The 22,962-nt window shown below is 42.8% G+C and overlaps 1 protein-coding gene across 4 annotated transcripts in view; it reads left to right on the top strand.

Annotated features, from left to right (window-relative positions):
• LOC139540203 (UPF0606 protein KIAA1549-like) overlaps positions 1-22,962 on the top strand; it is an 87,708-nt gene that overhangs the window by 2,089 nt on the left and 62,657 nt on the right. The window lies entirely within an intron of this gene.

Here is a 22,962-nt window from a genome sequence, read left to right on the forward strand (position 1 = left end):
CAGTCATGATGTAACAACCATGGACCAATAAGACATTTCAATGGGTTTTGAAGGTCATATGAGGATGGCAAGTCAATCTTAACTATAGGGAGCCATCTACTGTGTGTTATTACACCCATAGCATGTTACTTTCCATTAGTATGTAAAGTTATATTAATGTTTGATAACTTCACATAGGACTGGCAAGTAGCCTATGCCTGGTAACAAACAGATGGCAAATCAACAGGTGGGAAATGCTATGGAATGCTAAGTGATAATGTCAGTGTAATAACCCTTAGATGAATAATCTTTAATTGTATTTACCATATTGAAAATAGCCTACTCACAGTTGGAGAAATATCACATTACATTGCATTCGGAAATTATTCAGACCCCTTGACTTTTTCAACATTTTGTTACGTTACAGCCTTATTCTAAAATGTATTAAATTGTTTATTTACCTCATTAATCTACACACAATACCAAAGCAAAAATGACAAAGCAAAAAATAGGTTTTTAGAAATATTTGCAAATTTATTAAAAATAAACACGGAAATATCACATTTACGTAAGTATTCAGACCCTTTACTGAGTACTTTGTGGAAGCACCTTTGGCAGCGATTACAGCCTCGTGTCTTCTTGGGTATGACGCTACAAGCTTGGCACACCTGTATTCTTCTCTGCAGGTCCTCTCAAGCTCTGTCAGGTTGGTTGGGGAGCGTCGCTGCACAGCTCTTTTCAGGTCCCTCCAGAGATGTTCAATTAGGTCCAAGTCCGGGCTCTCGCTGGTTCACTCAAGAACATTGAGAGACTTGTCCAGAAGCCACTGCGTTGTCTTGGCTGTGTACTTAGGGTCGTTCTCCTGTTGGAAGGTGAACCTTTGTCCCAGTCTGAGCACTCTGGAGCAAGTTTTCATCAAAGATCTCTCGGTACTTTGCTCCGTTCATCTTTCCCTTGATCCTGACTAGTCTCACAGTCCCTGCCGCTGAAAAACATCCCCACAGCATGATGCTGCCACCACCATGCTTCACCGTAGGGATGGTGCCAGGTTTCCTCCAGATGTGAAGCTTGGCATTCAGGCTAAAAATTTCAATCTTGGTTTCATCAGACCAGAGAATCTTGTTTCTCATGGTCTGAGAGTCTTTAGGTTCCTTTTGGCAAACTCCAAGCGGGCTGTCATGTACCTTTTACTGAGGAATGACTTCCGTCTGGCCACTCTACCATAAAGGCCTGATTGGTGGAGTGCTGCAGAGATGATTGTCCTTCTGGAAGGTTCTCCCATCTCTACAGAGGAACTCTGGAGCTCTGTCAGAGTGACCATCAGGTTCTTGGTCACCTCCCCGACCAAGGCCCTTCTCCCCCAATTGCTCAGTTTGGCCAGGCAGCCAGCTCTAGGAAGAGTCTCGGTGGTTCCAAACTTGTTCCATTTAAGAATGATGGAGGCCATTGTGTTTTTTGGGACCTTCAATGCTGCAGAAATGTTTTGGTACCCTTCCCCAGATCTGTGCCTCGGCACTATCCTGTCTCAGAGCTCTACGGACAATTCCTTCGACCTCATTGTTTGGTTTTTGTTCTGACATGCGCTGTCAACTGTGGGACCATATATAGACAGGTGTGTGCCTTTCCAAATCATGTCCAATCAATTGAAATTACCACAGGTGGACTCCAATCAAGTTGTATAAACATCTCAAGGATGACCAATGGAAACAGGATGCACCTGAGCTCAATTTCGAGTCTCATAGTAAATACTTATATAAATAGGAATTATACTTTTTTTTTTTTTTTAAATGTCATTATGGGCTACACGTAGATTCATGAGGGGAAAAAATTATTTAATCCATTTTAGAATAAGGCTTTAACGTAACAAAATGTGGAAAAAGTAAATGGGTCTGAATACTTTCTGAAAGCACTGAAACAGAAAAGCAATTGTGAACATGGGGACATTGTTCTGATTGTGCTGAGTAACAAGAGGAGTAGGACACGGCCACTTCTGTTTGGAGTCACATTATGGTCTGAATCAGGCAGTTGCATTCTTAAGTGGGTGTCACACACAAGAGTCATTCAGAGATAGATAGTGCACACTCATATTGTAATGGTGCTATTGTCAATGCCTAACAAAAAGAGTGACAGGCATTTTACTGGCCTGTTTGGCTTGACTCACTCTTCTATATTGCCTTTTTTCATAATGTATCTATATGTAGGCTAATACAATATCGTTACTATTAGTAATTACAGCATTACTATACAGGTATGAGAACATTGAATGATGTCCTTGGCAAAGTTGCCTATTGCCACTTTTTGTGCGCCCCAACCAAATGCACATAAAAATGTGTGTTATAGATCTGTCATTCTCATTGAAAGCAAGTCTAAGAAGCGGTAGATCTGTTCTATGTGCGCCATTTCTATTCTTCCCGTTCCTAAGTTACATTTTTGTGTCTTTTACTTTCGGTTTTGTACACCAGCTGAAAATTAAGCAAACTTTTTGATTTCTAGCAACTAGGAAATGGTGGAGCGATTTCTTCATAGTGCATCCTTAAACCTGAATTGGTGCAAACCACAAATTGGGCCAGGTGGAATTATACAGTGAGGGAAAAAAGTATTTGATCCCCTGCTGATTTTGTACGTTTGCCCACTGACAAAGAAATGATCAGTCTATAATTTTAATGGTAGGTTTATTTGAACAGTGAGAGACAGAATATCAACAAAAAAATCCAGAAAAACGCATGTCAAAAATGTTATGAATTGATTTGCATTTTAATGAGGGAAATAAGTATTTGACCTCTCTGCAAAACATGACTTAGTACTTGGTGGCAAAACCCTTGTTGGCAATCACAGAGGTCAGAGGTTTCTTGTAGTTGGCCACCAGGTTTGCACACATCTCAGGAGGGATTTTGTCCCACTTCTCTTTGCAGATCTTCTCAAGTCATTAAGGTTTCGAGGTTGACGTTTGGCAACTCGAACCTTCAGCTCCCTCCACAGATTTTCTATGGTATTAAGGTCTGGAGACTGGCTAGGCCACTCCAGGACCTTAATGTGCTTCTTCTTGAGCCACTCCTTTGTTGCCTTGGCCGTGTGTTTTGGGTCATTGTCATGCTGGAATACCCATGCACGACCCATTTTCAATGCTCTGGCTGAGGGAAGGAGGTTCTCACCCAAGATTTGACGGTACATGGCCCCATCCATCGTCCCTTTGATGCGGTGAAGTTGTCCTGTCCCCTTAGCAGAAAAACACCCCCAAAGCATAATGTTTCCACCTCCATGTTTGACGGTGGGGATGGTGTTCTTGGGGTCATAGGTAGCATTCCTCCTCCTCCAAACACGGAGAGTTGAGTTGATGCCAAAGAGCTCCATTTTGGTCTCATCTGACCACAACACTTTCACCCAGTTGTCCTCTGAATCATTCAGATGTTCATTGGCAAACTTCAGACGGGCATGTATATGTGCTTTCTTGAGCAGGGGGACCTTGTGGGCGCTGCAGGATTTTAGTCCTTCACGGCGTAGTGTGTTACCAATTGTTTTCTTGGTGACTCCCAGCTGCCTTGAGATCATTGACAAGATCCTCCCTTGTAGTTCTGGGCTGATTCCTCACCATTCTCATGATCATTGCAACTCCACGAGGTGAGATCTTGCATGGAGCCCCAGGCCGAGGGAGATTGACAGTTCTTTTGTGTTTTTTCCATTTGTGAATAATCGCACCAACTGTTGTCACCTTCTCACCAAGCTGCTTGGCGATGGTCTTGTAGCCCATTCCAGCCTTGTGTAGGTCTACAATCTTGTCCCTGACATCCTTGGAGAGCTCTTTGGTCTTGGCCATGGCGGAGAGTTTGAAATCTGATTGATTGATTGCTTCTGTGGACAGGTGTCTTTTATACAGGTAACAAACTGAGATTAGGAGCACTCCCTTTAAGAGTGTGCTCCTAATATCAGCTCGTTACCTGTATAAAAGACACCTGGTAGCCAGAATAAAATAAAAAAATAAAAAATTAGACACTAGTCTATGTCAAGAGGTATTGCATTGATCTTTTAAAAGAAGATCTACATTTTTGATATGATAGCCTGCTGTATGATCATGCTTTCTGATGGAACATGTTACCAACCACACTCATTTGTTCTATTGAAAGTGTCAGTCCATAAATCAGGAAAATCTATAGCACTCAAATGAAGTCCAGCCAACTCCTCCTGAAAGATTTCTCATATTTTAATCTGCACTTCGGTTAACTGGATTTATGCATAATGTACTGTAGTCTACCGCATATCACGCTAGCTTTTACTCAGGTGGCTAATGGCAGGCTTGCCTTTTGTATGAGTGGCAGTTTTTGTAACCACTAATATGGAATTAGACGAATATGAAATCGACTGGAGGGTGTTGCTATTCCCAACCACTGTACCCAATACCCACACAGGGTTTTACAGCCCTGTTTGCTATTAGTTTTGCTGCTATAGTTTTGAAGAAGACACTCAAGACTATATTCTACGTAGCCTAGGTGTGAATAGGTAAGTAAGCTTATCCTTATTTGCACCTAGTTGTGGCTTGTTGGATGTTGATTGTTAGGTTATTAACACTAATGTATTACATCTTATGCTCTGATGGTAATGATGCCTACAGTTGTTTATTGCTTAGACTGCCTTCTCTTTGTGTACACTCTTAGAAAAAAAGGGGCTATCTAGAACCTAAAAGGGTTCTTCGGCTGTCCCCATAGGAGAACCCTTTAGTGTTCCATGTAGAACCCTTTCCACATAAAGGGTTCTACCTGGAACCAAAAAGGGTCCACCTGGAACCAAAAAAGGTTATCCTATGGGGACAGCCGAAGAACCCTTTTTTCTAAGAGTGTAGCCTAGGCTAGACTAGGGCTGTGGATCTCACAAAATGTTGTCATCTGGTGATTGTCAAGCAAATAACTGTTGGTCTCATTGTAATTGACCATTAATTAACATAAACACATTTAGCATCTCCTGGCTTCCACACATAGCCTACAAGCCACTGATGCTGACCTTTGGAACATCTACATTTTAAAGTCTAATAAATCCATGTAATATCAAATCAAATGTATTTATATAGCCCTTCTTACATCAGCTGATATCTCAAAGTGCTGTACAGAATCCCAGCCTAAAACCCCAAACAACAAGCAATGCAGGTGTAGAAGCACGGTGTCTAGGAAAAACTCCCTAGAAAGGCCAAAACCTAGGAAGAAACCTAGAGAGGAACCAGGCTATGAGGGGTGGCCAGTCCTCTTCTGGCTGTGCCGGGTGGAGATTATAACAGAACATGTTCAAATGTTCATAAATGACCAGCATGGTCAAATAATAATAATCACAGTAGTTGTCGAGGGTGCAACAAGTCAGAACCTCAGGAGTAAATGTCAGTTGGCTTTTCATAGCCGATCATTGAGAGTATCTCTACCGCTCCTGCTGTCTCTAGAGAGTTGAAAACAGCAGGTCTGGGACAGGTAGCACGTACGGTGAACAGGTCAGGGTTCCATAGCCGCAGGCAGAACAGTTGACACTGGAGCAGCAGCACGGCCAGGTGGACTGGGGACAGCAAGAAAGAAAGAGAGAATTAGAGAGAGCATACTTAAATTCACACAGGACACCGGATAAGACAGGAGAAGTACTCCAGATATAACAGACTGATCCTAGCCCCCCGACACATAAACTACTGCAGCATAAATACTGGAGGCTGAGACAGGAGGGGTCAGGAGACACTGTGGCCCCATCCGATGATACCCCCGGACAGGGCCAAACAGGCAGGATATAACACCACCCACTTTGCCAAAGCACAGCCCCCACACCACTAGAGGGATATTTTCAACCACCAACTTACCATCCTGAAACAAGGCCGAGTATAGCCCACAAAGATCTCCGCCACGGCACAACCCAAGGGGGGGGGGCGACAACCCAAACAGGAAGATCATAAAAATGGAGCTCTATAGGAGAAAGCCCTACCTCCAGCTGTTTGCTTAGAAATTCTAGGCACAATTAGGAGGCCTGCGTCTTGTGACCGTAGCGTACGTGTAGGTATGTACGGCAGGACCAAATCGGAAAGATAGGTAGGAGCAAGCCCATGTAATGCTTTGTAGGTTAGCAGTAAAATCTTGAAATCAGCCCTTGCCTTAACAGGAAGCCAGTGTAGGGAGGCTAGCACTGGAGTAATATGATCAAATTTTTTGGTTCTAGTCATGATTCTAGTATCCGTATTTAGCACTAACTGAAGTTTATTTAGTGCTTTATCCAGGTAGCCGGAAAGTAGAGCATTGCAGTAGTCTAACCTAGAAGTAACAAAAGCATGGATACATTTTTCTGCATCATTTTTGGACAGAAAGTTTCTGATTTTTGCAATGTTACGTAGATGGAAAAAAACTGTCCTTGAAACAGTCTTTATATGTTCGTCAAAAGAGAGATCAGGGTCCAGAGTGACGCCGAGGTCCTTCACATTTTTATTTGAGACGACTTTACAACCATCAGGATTAATTGTCAGATTCAACAGAAGACCTCTTTGTTTCTTGGGACCTAGAACAAGCATCTCTGTTTTGTCCGAGTTTAAAAGTAGAACGTTTGCAGCCATCCACTTCCTTATGTCTGAAACACAGGCTTCTAGTGAGGGCAATTTTGGGGCTATAATATAATTTTGGGGCTATAATATAGCCTACACCTTCACAATAAATCCATTATTTATTTTAGACAGGTCTAAAGAAACATTATATGAAGAAAATGTAGTCTATTTCAGAAGAACAGAATAGCATACTCTGAGTTGTCCTTATGTTAGGTCCTGATCTGGCTATGGCTGTGGGCTACACTAGTTCATTTAGCAGACAAGATTTGCTTAGAATTCCGTTGCATTATTTTATAGTATGAAGAATACAATTGAACAAAGCTGAATAAAATAGAAAGGATATTTTCTCCAAATGATTTGAGGGAATGCGAACGTGGCTATTCTGTGTTGAGCGGTTAACAAAGAAATAGATATTCCTAGATGCTTAATTTAGAGTCATTAATGTAACTTTAGTCATTCTACCAATATTGGGCTATATGCTTATATTTTTTATCCATTGTAAGGCTGCATTTTGCGACTCTAATGATGTTTTGAAAAAAGTCGCTTGAAAGGCATGACCTCTGCTTTGTTTTTTGCGCAGGCTGTACACACTTCATCAGTCTCTCATTCACAATTTGACAAGCACTTGATAATGCCTCAAATCTCCTGGTGGCATCCCCTTTGTGTGGCCGTAATGCACCCTAAAATACATGCCTTTTACAGCCAGTGGCCATTGTGCCCTTGGCCCGGAGTGCTGCGTTGTGCCCTTCTCCCTGAGTGCTACGTGCTCCGAACCACCACTCAGGGACGCAACTGCATGCGTCCTTATCCAATTCCAAGGTGCATATTGAAGATTTTGGAAGAACTGTCCACATTTACTTTGTCAGTCATCAAGATGAGTAGGCCTAACGAACAGCAAAAGCACTAGCCTTTGTAAATCTACTTTCCCCCATGGTACAAAAGTTGACCTATTCTATAGTCTGGGACAGTTGTGGGATGCGATAGATCCCAAATTAATACAACCACCAGCATCAAAAAAACATTTTTACGCAAAATGTGGCTGACGCAACAGATCAAAACGTTTAGCTTAAAATTTCTTCACATTATAAGCGCAGCAATGCACACGCGGCAGTAGGCTATAAGCGTGAATGTTCCAATAGCGGGAAAACACCATTATCAAAAGTGACCACAAATGTGATAATGCATGTAATGCTTTTATTATAAAAGGTGCATTTTTATGGTGAAAATGATCTTCCCCAAACTTGAAACTCACGCACTGCTTATGTTTGTATACCAGTTAGGCTCTACACCCCTTGTAAAGCATGTGCTTAATTTTAAGAAGTTATTAGTTGTGATACAAACCTTATCAAAACATTGTTACGTCCTGACCATAGAGAGCCCTTATTTTCTATGGTAGAGTAGGTCAGGGCGTGACTGGGGGTTTGTCTAGTTTATTATTCTATGTGGGGTTCTAGTTTTGTTTTTCTATGTTGGTGATTGGTATGATTCCCAATTAGAGGCAGCTGATAATCGTTGTCTCTAATTGGGGATCATATTTAAGTAGCATTTTTTCCCACATGTGTTTGTAGGATATTGTTTTGAGTTAGTGCACGTAGCACCGCTGTAGTCACGGTTTGTTGTTAGTTTATTGTTTATTTGTTTCACTTTATCATTCAATTATGTGGAACTCAACGTCCGCTGCGCCTTGGTCTGATATTTATTCCAACTGTTACGTTCCCCAGTTTCTGTGTTGTGGTTTGTTAGGTGTGTGTTTCAGGATGGCTTCCTGAAATCCCCCCCAAGCAGCTGATTGGTTGACTCCATGGCTAATTGGAGAGCTGACCCCGCCCCCTCGTCAGGATGCAGCTGTCTCCAATTACCAATGCCTTCTGACGCTATGTAAAAACCAGTGTTCTGTTGCTCAGAAGAAAGGTCATTGGTGAGAGAGGAGGTTGATGGCTGAGGATCATTATGTTGGTTGTTGCTAACAGAGATGGTTATGTTCTGTGGTTGTTGCTGAGAGAGAGAGCTGATTTGATGTCCTCTCTTGGTTGTGGCTCAGAGACAGGTTTTGTTAAGTATTTTTGTAGCTGCTGATTTGAGGTATGTGTGTGCTAATAGAACTGTTTTTGATTCTCGAAATTGTTTAATTACATTTGGATAATTCTGTTTCATTTGTTCCCAGGGGGGAAGGGGAAGGCACCTAGGGAGTGCTTAGGCAAGAGGCCTGCGGGCATACATATACCCGTAGTATATTCACTGTCTAGGCACACTAGGAAAGAACTGGGCGGACCACCCCCTGTATTTTGGTTAGCGCACCAGGTGGTGCTAAGTTAGGTGGGTAGGCAGGTAAGGTAGGAGAGGGGGCTTTGATATTTAATTGCTTTGGGTCCGTCCAGCCCCTTTCCCCCAAAATTACCATGTGACAGAATAAATTCCTTGTAAAATTCTGCCTTTTGTCATCCTTACTCGCACCTACAGTCCATACCTCTTTCACTTCACGGAGAGTTGAGTTGTAGCAGGGTGTTGCATTCCCTCTTCATCGAGGAGTGCGTAACACCAACGACCGTGACAAACATACAGGCCCATGGGCTAGGCTACATGAGGTGTGGGCCTATGTTTAAAAGAAGAGGAGGAAAAAAGGCCTTGTTTCTTGCCTTACTCTGGGCATCATTCACAAGTGATGATATATAATTTTGTCTTTACATATACTAAATATGTGTGAAATTTGATTTAGAATGGACCATTATGGACCATTATCATGCACCTGTCTCAAAATGGGGGGGAAAATACATGTCATCTATGCACTGAAATAGCTGAAACATTTGCATCGATGTCTGAGTGAATAGATGGACAATAGAGTGCTGAGTGCCAGGCAGTTAGCAAGTTTGGTAGGCTACTAATGACCATCTGCAGAATCAGAGCTTGGAGAAGACTAATTACCTTGACTAAACGGACACGTGGAATTTGACTGCCTTCATGACTCGTGACCGCCGGTGTGGCGGTAATACGGTCACCGTAACAGCCCTAGGCTAGACTAATAACCTACATGAGTTAGGCTATAGCCTAGCAGGAATGAGGGGTTTTGAAGACACAATGATGGAGAAGACTGCAGCTAGCACGCAAGAATCAGAAGTGCGCTTTAAGAAGACTGATTTTGGTAGCTTATATGGTTGTCATATCACTCCTCATAACTTCTGGTTTCAAAGCAATGAGGTTATACTATCCATAATGACTTGATTTGGCTGTGAAACAGTCTGCATCATTCATGCTAACTTGCAGTTTATTTGATATGAAAGCGATGTCATTTCAAGATCCAAATCGGAATGGATTAGTTTTCCCTCCAGGCTTCAACAATGACAGCTCTTATGAATTCTCTGATCCTATTTTAGGGTTGCTCTGGCTTTGTTGAATGATTCTATTATTATACCTACTGTGCCATGAAATGTCTACAATGCATTATTGATATTCCATTTTGACCTACTCTTAGTAGCTTGTTCTTGATCTTGCCTTGATGCCATGATGCGAATAGGCTTTTACTTTATTTAGTGGACTGTATGACAAGTATTTTTTGTTGAGTGTTTGCACAGCTTTTCCTGCTAACAAAAGCTAACTAAGAACCACTACCCTGGACATTCTGGAGCTTCTCATTCGTAGTTACGTGGGTTTGTTGAAGTTGGCCCGTGGCATAACTCAGTGGGTTGGATTGGGGTCACTTACCGAAAAGAACAGAATCATCGTTATTTTGCTTGTGCGCTCACAATATCAGCAGCAACATCAAGACCGAACCAAGAATAGATAGGCTACTATTTTTGTAACTTGTCAGACCTTGATCAATGTTGGGGCTCAGACAGTCTTTGCTGAGTAGGCCTACCTGCCTATTTAGGAAATTAATTTAGCAGATTTGAACACAGCTTCTCTGTATTTCACTGAATGACAAACCTTTGGCAAACCATTGTCAATAGTTCATTCCCTTAGTGTCTTCTGATGAGTGAAGAGAGTCCACCACACTGGATTTAGTGGATCCAGAGGCACCGCCTGCATGATGGTGTGATTTACATAGTGTGGACAGAGGGCTTGTTTGATGCTGGTACTCCTAATAAAGAGAGGATTCAGAGACGAGGGTTGGCATGGTCCCTTAGTAAAAGCTTGACTTTTAAACCAATTTCCTGTCGTGAGGAGAAAGAGAGAAAGGACCCAATCCTTCAATTTACTCTGGGCTACTTTATAGATCATGTCCTGAGCTCCCCATCCCCTCCTCTCCATCTATCATGTGCCATGAAAAATGATTTTTAAAGAGCTGTCAAAAACTAATGAAACTATGGTAATAGGATTTAATTTGGAACGCCTGAGGGAAGCCTCCCCCCCAGGAAATCAGGAATGATACAATTGTATTCCTTTTCATTCAGCTCTAATCATGGACACACTTCCCCGGCCATTGGCCAGTCACAACAACTCTCTTATTTTTCAACTGTCAACTAATAGCGGTTTGAACCATTAAACACCTGTTAAACATAATTGTTCACTGGCAGACAGAGGGGTGTCCTATTCCCCTTGCCTCTCATTGCAGTAGTGTTGGACTGTGATGAGAGAGAGTAGTGGAGAGAACTAGAGAGAGAGCGAGCGAGAGAGACTGTAGTGAGAGTGTTGAGGATGGTCTGACGACAATGTTTAGCCTAAAAAAATTATCCCGGGACACAGAGAAAGAGCTGTTGGGGAAAGGGCTAAGAATTGGATAAATCCAAAAGATTCACAACATAGCCTACTCAGTAGGGCCCATGTTCACGTGAGCTTTGCCCAGTGCTGGTTCTGATCTCCTATTATTGCTGCCTACTCTTGTTCTGCTCAATCTGGCATTTGAATGTCTGTGAAAAGTTCAGTACAGTCAGTAGGCAGCAAGCAGGCATGGCAGGGGAAGCTCATGCCCCCCTGTAGAGATGAGCCGCATCCACAGTAGCCTACGTGCACTGCTGTGCACACTTCTGGGAAACCGGAACGGTTGTTACATCGCCGAACATTTTGCAAGCAGCTCAATCAGATTACCAAAAGATAATCCTTTTTTAATACCTCCCTAACAATCGACAAGAGCTCACCCGTGCCTTGTTTTGATTGCGTTGTAGTCATGAAATTGTTCTACGCTACCAAAGTATGTAGGTGCCTACCAAGCTGTGTTAGAACTACAGTAGAGGCAATGCTACAGTGTTTGTCTCGCCAACAATCCAAGAGGCCCTCAGAAACATTCCCATCTGCACTAAAGAGGTTATCAGAGGTGTGAAGAGATGGGAGGTCTTTAGAATATAGATGTGCCTCAGGGTCTGTAGATGTGTGCCATAGCCCAGATATAGCCCATATATAGCCCAGATATAGCCCATATATAGCTAGTTCCTGTCTGCAGATAAGAGAACCCCGACTCTAGCTGATAACTGTGATAACTGACTCTGGCCCTCTGGATCTCTGCAGATGATGCAAACCCAGGCCCAGGCTTATTCCCACGAGGGGTTGAAATTACATCGGCGGAAGAAGGGATTGTGCTGTGCAGAGAGAGATTCATCAAAGTGGCTTCCTCTCCTGCTGGAAGTGAGTTGTAGGAAGAGAGAGGCTGGTTTTATAATCTAGCCCCGTGGAGGGAAATGAATATGTGTGTCTATCCTCGCTCGTTTGATGATTTCAGCAAGCCCACCACTTTACACTTAGGATCTGCAAGGCTTGGCTGGAGCAAGGCTTCGCTAGGGCTGGGATGATTCCCCTTGGCAGGGAGAGCAGAGAACCACTGCATGTGCATATTTATCACCCATGGCTTGGACTGCCTTCAGACAAAGGAAAGCTCTGGTCTGCGTTTCTTTGCCTGTGTTCTGAATGGAACTCTCTTTGCGTGGCCTTCTGAAAATGAACATTGTAAGAGGGGGCCTTGGTCTTTGAGTCTGATGTAGAAGGTAGGGCCCTATGAAATCTGTTCCGTTTAGTTTTCTCCCAAATTCAGTTTTTCCGTAGAAAAACAACTAAATTGGATGTTGTAAGTCCACAACAATGCTTTAACCACATCAGGACTACACATTTGAGGTCTGGGAAAAATCAAATACATTAAATTTTTTGGGTGTAGTTTCCCTTTAAGTCAACTGTTCACCAGCCAGAGACCATTGTTTGGTTAGCAATGTTTCTTTAGCGCTCATATAGTTTGCAAAACATATGGCCACTGGATTGATGCATATAATCGTGATATCATTCTGCCGGGTAGGCATAGATGACTTTGTAGGTAGAATTGACTTGAGAAGGTTTTTGGGAAAGCCTTTCCATCTACCAGTCATTACATTAGCATCATCGCTAACGGCTACACAAAGTGGTAAACAAACGTGCATACACAGACAGGACCATTCCTGCGCCGTTACCTCTTCAGAAAGTCGAAGGACAATACGAATCATTGGTGCATTTTGTTTATGTTTTATGTTTGCATACTGCTTTATTCATCTCATATGTATATACTGTATTCTATTCTACTGTATTTTAGTCAATGCCGCTCCGACATTGCTCGTCCTAATATTTATATGTTTCTTAATTCCATTCTTTTACTTTTAGATGTATGTGTATTGTCGTGAATCATTTTTAGATACTACTGCAGTGTTGGAGCTGAATCTGCTACGTATGTGACCAATAAAAATGTATTTGATTTGATGATCTTGTGCAAAATAATGATTTAAAAAATATATATTAAATTAATGAATTTCTAAGTTCAACACATGTAGTTGCCTTCCTACTAAGTTCAATACATTTGTTAATATTGTTGAATTCAGTTTTAATATCTGGATTCCACTATGCAGATTCTAAGAGGGCTATAGCCACAATGGTAGAACTAGGCTATTAGCTTTATGGTTGCCCACAGTAATATCATATGCATAGGCTATTTACTCATCACTATTATCATAAAGTAAAGACATGGTTGAATGATCCTTCAAGACAGCAACATGCAGCATTGCTATTACCCTAACTCCTAAACGAGCTAGCCTCAGCCAGTACTTAGCTAGGCTAGTTGTTTCAGTTTACCGTGCCTCTGACATCTTTGACGTTACTGTAATCTGTGTTCTTGGTAGGGAGGAAGAATATTTAAAACAAACTCTTCTTCCATAAGGGGCTAGGCCCTCTGGGATTGGCAGAGCAGCACTCCTATAAATAAGTCTTCCTTATCATGCCCGCTGCTTTGCTTTCCACTTGGCTCCTGCTTGGCTGTCGGTGGTGCCTTAATTGAGGAGTAGTGGTAACAGTGACAACTTGAATCACATCGTCCAAGAGTCTCGTACTTGGAAGTAGAAGCAGTAGTGAGCGAATGAGCCCCTGCTATCTCTTCTCCCCAGCGGCTGATGGGGACCACAGATGTACATCACCATCGTATTCACATCACCATCCTATTCAGATCACCATCCTATTCAGATCACCATCCTATTCAGATCGCCAGCGTATTCAGATCGCCAGCGTATTCAGATCGCCAGCGTATTCAGATCGCCAGCGTATTCAGATCGCCATCATATTCAGATCACCAGCGTTTTCAGATCACCAGCGTATTCAGATCGCCAGCGTATTCAGATCGCCAGCGTATTCAGATCGCCAGCGTATTCAGATCGCCATCATATTCAGATCACCAGCGTATTCAGATCGCCAGCGTATTCACATCGCCATTGTATTCACATCAACATCGTATTCAGATCGCCATTGTATTCACATCGCCATCGTATTCACATCGCCATCGTATTACATTTACATTTAAGTCATTTAGCAGACGCTCTTATCCAGAGCGACTTACAAATTGGTGCATTCACCTTATGATATCCAGTGGAACAACCACTTTACAATAGTGCATCTAACTCTTTTAAGGGGGGGGGGGGGTTAGAAGGATTACTTTATCCTATCCTAGGTATTCCTTAAAGAGGTGGGGTTTCAGGTGTCTCCGGAAGGTGGTGATTGACTCCGCTGACCTGGCGTCGTGAGGGAGGTATTCACATCACCATCGTATTCAGCAGACTCGTTTTGTACCGTCGCCGCTGAAAGACTCCGTAGATTCAGCAGCAGTAGTGCCTCTTTCAATTAGGCATTAATGATGATGAAATCACCATACTGAGTAGTCTACTCCAGACTCATTTTCCCTCTGGTGTTATCATTTTACAGCCACACAGTGTAGGTCAGCTCCCTCAGTCTTCTTCATATCAGTTTTCTGCCCACTGGAAACATTGTCCCCCCCACTGAAACAGACAGTTAAAGTGACAATGAACTGACCTTGAACTGGACAATCTTTAGGCTAACTCTGAATCAGTATTTTCAATTTCTTTACTTTAGTCATCCCAAGACCAGTAGCAGTAAAGGGAGGAATATTGGCTACAGTGATCTATTTCAGCTATCTATGGGTCTGGCCTCCCTTTGTGTGGAGAGCTGCACATAATCCTTACTTATCACCATACAGTTCATGTCAGCACAGTGAAAAGTGATGACAACAGTTCCATGCTCTGTTTCTGCAGTCAGCTATCAGCCCACAGCTTTTCCTCCTTCTGGCTCAGAGAAAAAGTTTCTAGGTCAAATGGACCATGATGACTCTGGCATAATTGTTCCCCCAGACACAGCAGAGTAATTGTTCTACTTGACTTCCTTATAGGCCCTAGTTCTGCTTCTTTCCCTGTCGCTGTGAATGAAATCTGGGCTGGTGCGTTTTCCAGCAGCATCACACTATAGGCTACCCAGGCGAAAAAAGAATAAGAAAAAACGGACTCTAGTCCAAACTAGCTTAAGCCCTGGCTAATTATGAGTAGCGTCCTTTGCCATGTGAAATGTGATGCATGCTGGATGACAATGGAGCCATTCATTATTCATTAGAGCAGGGAGCCAGAGACAGATCAATGGACAGCAGCCATCAAAAGCCAAACACTGGGGTGCTGATGCTGTCGCCAGGCCCCGTAGCACAACCAAACAGTTTTATTGACCCACAACCCCAGTATTGCTATCTTTTTCTGCTCTTTGAAGCTGCATTCTTTGGCTTAGGGATCGCTTTTGAGGAGAGAGGTAGTCTGTTTTTGTTTGGTCAAGGACAGGTCAATGCAATGTAATGGGGTTTAGAAGTATGCTACAATTTACAAGATCATATTACAATAATCTATAGGCCTAGGCTATAAACAAATGACGTGTATTTGTTATGAATGTGAATACTGTAAGTAGGTAGGCATCTTTTGATATTTCTGTGAAAATGTTCCCTAAATCTAAGGCCTACCTCTTAAGCCTGTCACTTGCTTCCTAGTCGAAACAGTCCGTCTTATATTATGACAACATTTTGTGACGGTTTTTATTCGTTTTAGTGTCCGGCAGGGTTTTTTCAGCTGTTCGCGCACACAAAAAATGAGGCAAGTCGAAGTGTGTTGGCCGAAGTCAACACCCATTCATCGGTGATTGGTCAACAGTACTACTCCTAGTAGGAGTGGGAACCGTGGACAGGATTCTTCAATTAAGTGTTTGTTGTCATTCAACGGGAGACGACTAGTTTTCATGCATATTTTTTCACTTGTGAAGTACTGCACCTAACGTCTTAATTAGATGTAAAATTGTGTGACTAAGACCTCCTCTGCAAAAGCGTCTAAATTAACTGCAGATTTCTATTTTGAGGAACTGGCTGTTGTTGCTACAGCGTCTCAACAGAAATATTGCCACTTTTGTCTCTTTTTCAAGCGAAGGTGTTTTAAGGGAGTGTGAGGCACAGACGTTCGCTTTGCCTAGCCTAGTTCTGCAAGGAGCAAACCCAACCTCGTATGCCTAGCCTAGTTCTGCTAGGAGCAAACCCAACCTAGTATGCCTAGCCTAGTTCTGCTAGGAGCAAACCCAACCTAGTATGCCTAGCCTAGTTCTGCTAGGAGCAAACCCAACCTAGTATGCCTAGCCTAGTTCTGCAAGGAGCAAACCCAACCTCGTATGCCTAGCCTAGTTCTGCTAGGAGCAAACCCAACCTCGTATGCCTAGCCTAGTTCTGCTAGGAACAAACCCAACCTAGTATGCCTAGCCTAGTTCTGCTAGGAGCAAACCCAACCTCGTATGCCTAGCCTAGTTCTGCTAGGAGCAAACCCAACCTCGTATGCCTAGCCTAGTTCTGCTAGGAGCAAACCCAACCTCGTATGCCTAGCCTAGTTCTGCTAGGAGCAAACCCAACCTCGTATGCCTAGCCTAGTTCTGCAAGGAGCAAACCCAACCTCGTATGCCTAGCCTAGTTCTGCTAGGAACAAACCCAACCTCGTATGCCTAGCCTAGTTCTGCTAGGAGCAAACCCAACCTCGTATGCCTAGCCTAGTTCTGCTAGGAGCAAACCCAACCTCGTATGCCTAGCCTAGTTCTGCTAGGAGCAAACCCAACCTCGTATGCCTAGCCTAGTTCTGCTAGGAACAAACCCAACCTCGTATGCCTAGCCTAGTTCTGCTAGGAGCAAACCCAACCTCGTATGCCTAGCCTAGTTCTGCTAGGAGCAAACCCAACCTCGTATGCCTAGCCTAGTTCTGCTAGGAGCGGTATAACACTGCCCCTCAAGCAACAGTAAGAGCATTACATCTTTTTTTCCTCCTGGCTGCTTATTACCAGGACATTTTCAGCCCTATTACCTGCAATATAACTAGCAGTAATATAGCATAGGTCACCGTATGAAGCTGGTGTGTGAAGGAGAGCACCATTTGGCTCTGTTTGTAACAAGGCAATTTTCCACTGCAGTTTTTCAGTCCCACAAAATGTTCAGCTCTAAATGTTGTTTATTCTACTTACGATGGTTGACAGTGATCCAGGGCAATCAAGGACTCACAGGTGGGTGGTCTTTGGCTGGACATGGGCGTGTAGTAGGTTACAATGTTTTAAATGTCATGTAACAAACGAAAGGGATTTTTTTCTATAGATGTTGGTGGGTAATATCAGTAGACCTACTGTATATGTCCAGGTCTGGACAGTGTGGTCCTAGGCCTGCTTGTGCTCATCTATGTGATTGGATCATACGCCATCGTTGATGGTCATAAAATAGTAATTTATTGATGGTTTTTGTATGAGTAAGGTCTGAATTGCCCTGGCTAGAGGTTTTTATCAGTGACTCCATGTGCAAGGCTTTGTTTCCTGTTGTATTTCTGCTACAGAGTATTCCACAGTGAAAGCCTCTCTCTCTCTTTCTCTCTCTCTCTCAATTTCAATTCAGTTTAATGGCTTTATTGGCATGGGAAACAGATGTTAGCATTGCCAAAGCAAGTGAAGTAGATAATAAACCAAAGTGAAATAAACAATACAAATTAAAAGTTAACATTACACTCACAAAAGTTCCAAAAGAATAAAGACATTTGAAATGTCATTATGTGCAAATAGTTAAAGTACAAAAGGGAAAGTAAATACATGTAAATATGGTTTGTATTTACAATGGTGTTTGTTCTTCACTGGTTGCCCTTTTCTTGTGGCAACAGGTTACAAATCTTGCTGCTGTATTTCACCCAGTAGATATGGGAGTTCATCAAAATTGGATTTGTTTTCGAATTCTTTCGATCTTTGTAATCTGAGGGAAGTATGTGTCTCTAATATGGTCATACATTTGTCAGGAGGTTAGGAAGTGCAGCTCAGTTTCCACCTCATTTTGTGGGCAGTGTGCACATAGCCTTTCTTCTCTTGAGAGCCAGGTCTGCCGATGGCGGCCCTTCTCAATAGCTCTCTCTCTCTCTCTCTCTCTCTCTCTCTCTCTCTCTCTCTCTCTCTCTCTGTCTCTCTGTCTCTCTCTCTCTCTCTCTCTCTCTCTCTCTGTCTCTCTGTCTCTCTGTCTCTGTCTCTCTCTCTGCAGATAAGACCATTATGTCTCAGTTTGTAATCAAACCCGAAAACAAACTGACTACTCCGAATGGAAGCCTGGCTGTGTCAGTCGGATAGCAGAGAGATTGTGATGTCATTAGTGTAAGTAGGGTAAGGAACAACATTTGGGGACTCTAACTTGAGCCGTTCAAATCAGTTGAACTTAGACTTTGAAATGAACAGAGTGTCTTTAGTTTTCCATTACCACAGTCCTAGTTTTACGCTCCTGTTATCACACAGGCATAGAGAAATACTCCAAATAAACGTGGCTGCTTTCAATGGGGTGTGAAAAGAAAAACACCACTGTTGTGAACTTTGTCGGAGGCAAAGTTCCAAATTTGGCAGAAGGCAACACTAAGGCCATATTGCTCCGGGTGCAAATCACTCTACGCTTCAATGAACGGCCACAAATTATTTAGATGTTTCTCTCAGCAGATGGTGCCGCTCGGTCCGGCCTCTTTTGAGGTACTGTGGGGTAAATTGTGTATTGTTGTTTTGGTTCCTCATCCACCCTGGCCTGCACCCTTAAGCAGCCAGACTCACCCAGCCACCCAACATAGCAATAAACCACCGGCTTATATAGCCGACTTCATTGATTAAGAATGATTTCCTTTATGAGGTCATGTGTTTTTCTGTCCCAGTAACAGTGTTTGCTTTCTTAGGAGCAGGCCTGAGAATCCCCAGTCGTATCCAGGGTCAGACTGAGGCAGATTAGAGGAGAGTGCACTTTTTTAAAAATAAATAAAAATAAACAATTTAGGTGACAATGCACATTAATCAACATCAATATTACAATAATGCCACGTCCATGTCAATGTGTCGGGGTTAGCCAAAAGCTCATTTGCACCCATAGTCCCAATGACACAGTCCTCAGGGCTTCTCTAGTTACAAGCCTCCCTTTGCCTTCCTGTCTTTCGAAGAAAATCTGGGCCAGGGTGAGTGGAGGGGGGTGGGGAGTGGGAGAAGACGCATGGGGAAGTTCAGTCTTCTCCAATGAATTACACAATATTCCGGCAATGGAAAAGTCTGCTTCTCTGGAGAAAACCACTGGGAAATAATGTGGTTGCTAACTAAACCAACTCCTCTACCTTTTTCTTCCTCCTCTCTCTCTCTCTCTCTCCCTCTTTCTGTATCTCTCTTCCTCTCTCCTGGTCTCCCTCTCACACAGACTCCCCTCCCCCTCTTCCTCTCTCTGTCTTATCTTAAAATGGATTCCCAGAGGATTAAACACAAGGGCTCCATGAATATTTGATGAAATGCAGGCATGACCTCAGTCAGGTCTACACTCATGCTCCATCTGGCTGGGCAGCCCAGACGAGAGCACTTGGCTGGACTAGGGTTACAAAGGGTCAACTTTTGAAGTTTACCAGTAAACTACCAGAATGGTGGTATCTTTCAAGGATTTTATGTAGCCTATCACAAGACATCTAGTAGCCCTTTTGGGTACTTCAGATTATCACAGGTGTCTGTAATTATCTCTGGTCCACTGTGAGGCCTTATCACATAAATATACAATATGAAATAATTACATAAGTGGTGGAAAAGGCTTTTTTCACAACTGCCACCAGTTTGATACAAAAACATTGACAACAAATACATACTAACACAGTCAAATAAATAAAAGTGTGTCAAAAAAAATACCAAGGATATTTCATGCCGAAACACCAATGGCATTCACTAAGTTAATGGTTTATATTTAGAATAATGTTTTGCAACTTTTTGTTTTGTTTTATCATCTTATGTCATTATTTCATATTGTATATTCATGTGATAAGACCTCACAAAGGTAATTGAAAATAATGCCATTGTTGATTAGATACTTAAAAAAATTAATTAGGCTATTTTCTCTTGTACCATATGATCTATCTACCAAACATCATGGACAATATGGACACAGATGTAAAAAAAGAGGAATACTACAGTGGGGAGAACAAGTATTTGATACACTGACAATTTTGCAGGTTTTCCTACTTACAAAGCATGTAGAGGTCTGTAATTTTTATCATAGGTACACTTCAACTGTGAGAGAAGGAATCTAAAACAAAAATCCAGAAAATCACATTGTATGATTTTTAAGTAATTAATTTGCATTTTATTGCATGACATAAGTATTTGATACATCAGAAAAGCAGAACTGAATATTTGGTACAGAAACCTTAGTTTGCAATTACAGAGATCATACGTTTCCTGTAGTTCTTGACCAGGTTTGCACACACTGCAGCAGGGATTTTGGCCCACTCCTCCATACAGACCTTCTCCAGATCCTTCAGGTTTCGGGGCTGTCGCTGGGCAATACGGACTTTCGGCTCCCTCCAAAGATTTTCTATTGGGTTCAGGTCTGGAGACTGGCTAGGCCACTCCAGGACCTTGAGATGCTTCTTACGGAGCCACTCCTTAGTTGCCCTGGCTGTGTGTTTCGGGTCGTTGTCATGCTGGAAGACCCAGCCACGACCCATCTTCAATGCTCTTACTGAGGGAAGGAGGTTGTTGGTCAAGATCTCGCGATACATGGCCCCATCCATCCTCCCCTCAATACGGTGCAGTCGTCCTGTCCCCTTTGCAGAAAAGCATCCCCAAAGAATGATGTTTCCACCTCCATGCTTCACGGTTGGGATGGTGTTCTTGGGGTTGTACTCATCCTTCTATTCCTCCAAACACGGCGAGTGGAGTTTAGAGCAAAAAGCTCTATTTTTGTCTCATCAGACCACATGACCTTCTCCCATTCCTCCTCTGGATCATCCAGATGGTCATTGGCAAACTTCAGACGGGCCTGGACATGCGCTGGCTTGAGCAGGGGGACCTTGCGTGTGCTGCAGGATTTTAATCCATGACGGCGTAGTGTGTTACTAATGGTTTTCTTTGAGACTGTGGTCCCAGCTCTCTTCAGGTCATTGACCAGGTCCTGCCGTGTAGTTCTGGGCTGATAACTCACCTTCCTCATGATCATTGATGCCCCACGAGGTGAGATCTTGCATGGAGCCCCAGACCGAGGGTGATTGACCGTCATCTTGAACTTCTTCCATTTTCTAATAATTGTGCCAACAGTTGTTGCCTTCTCACCAAGCTGCTTGGCTATTGTCCTGTAGCCCATCCCAGCCTTGTACAGGTCTACAATTTATCCCTGATGTCCTTACACAGCTCTCTGGTCTTGGCCATTGTGGAGAGGTTGGAGTCTGTTTGATTGAGTGTGTGGACAGGTGTCTTTTATACAGGTAACGAGTTCAAACAGGTGCAGTTAATACAGGTAATGAGTGGAGAACAGGTGGGCTTCTTAAAGAAAAACTAACAGGTCTGTGAGAGCCGGAATTCTTACTGGTTGGTAGGTGATCAAATACTTATGTCATGCAATAAAATGCAAATGAATTACTTAAAAATCATACAATGTGATTTTCTGGATTTTTGTTTTAGATTCCGTCTCTCACAGTTGAAGTGTACCTATGATAAAAATGACAGACCTCTACATGCTTTGTAAGTAGGAAAACCTGCAAAATCGGCAATGTATCAAATACTTGTTCTCCCCACTGTACATCCCGCTTGAGATTTTAGTATGGTTAGCTGACTAGTCTTTTTTTGATTTTTTATTACCATGCAGACAAAACTCAACCGCGCACACCACTAGGCAGCATGCTCTTGGATTGAAACAAAATACAGGAAGTCTAATAGTTTGTTAACACCATCTGCTCTAATTGGCTCACAAAACAGTTATTCAAGAAGATCTAAATGCATCTTCCCATGAAACTGTTTGAGATCAAATGATTGGCATATCATTCACGTTTGACAGTGATGATGGCTCCCTCAAAAAAAGTAGGCTACACTGTCCCGCAAAATCATCCGGTTGTCCCAAATTTGGGTGTTTTAAATGTGGTTACCTTATCATGGCCAGTAATGTAGTGACTAGCATTTACTGCTCAGGCCTTTAACATGTCTGTCCCCTGCCACACACATTCCCAGAGCACAAGCCATAATCCTGCAGCCTACAGTACAGTGCAGTACACACACTATTCTAATTTCTCCCTTGTCATGAGGACTTGAATCACCATACAATCTTGATTTTATCGTTACATCCATAAGCTAAGCAAATGTGAGCAGTGAGTGAGCATGTGGGAAAGCAATTGATCAACGATAACGCCGATCCTATAACACGAAACTATTGACTTTTAGTGGGGGTCTGCTCAGTGCTCGGCTGTTTCTCCCTGGGATCTAGCTAGATCTAATGAAAGTCAGCTAATAAAAACAATGGAATCTTTCCCACCTCAAAAGCTCCCCAGATAAAGAAAACGTGAACACAGACATGTCTTGATTGTTCTATTGCACTCTGGGTTCGCAGACGACTGCCAGACTCAGAAGAGCCAGTCACGCGAGGGGCTCTGCTCAAAACAGAACCATGTGTGGGTTTGTAGTTAGCATTAATACCAAAATACCTCTTTCTTCTCCCACCCTTTCCTTTTTTCAAATTGCACAACCCATTAAATGACTTACTCTTTTGCTATAAGGAGCCTGTCAAACAAAGGATATGATATCATGGGGGGGGGGGGCCTGTAATTGGTATCTCAGCTTTCCCAGCAGCTCATATAAGCTAGGGCTCTGTTTATGTATGTGTGTGTTTCATAGCTGCTTGGCTGAAACAGAAT

Source organism: Salvelinus alpinus, chromosome 15, assembly GCF_045679555.1.
Source record: "Salvelinus alpinus chromosome 15, SLU_Salpinus.1, whole genome shotgun sequence".
Taxonomy (NCBI): Eukaryota; Metazoa; Chordata; class Actinopteri; order Salmoniformes; family Salmonidae; genus Salvelinus; species Salvelinus alpinus.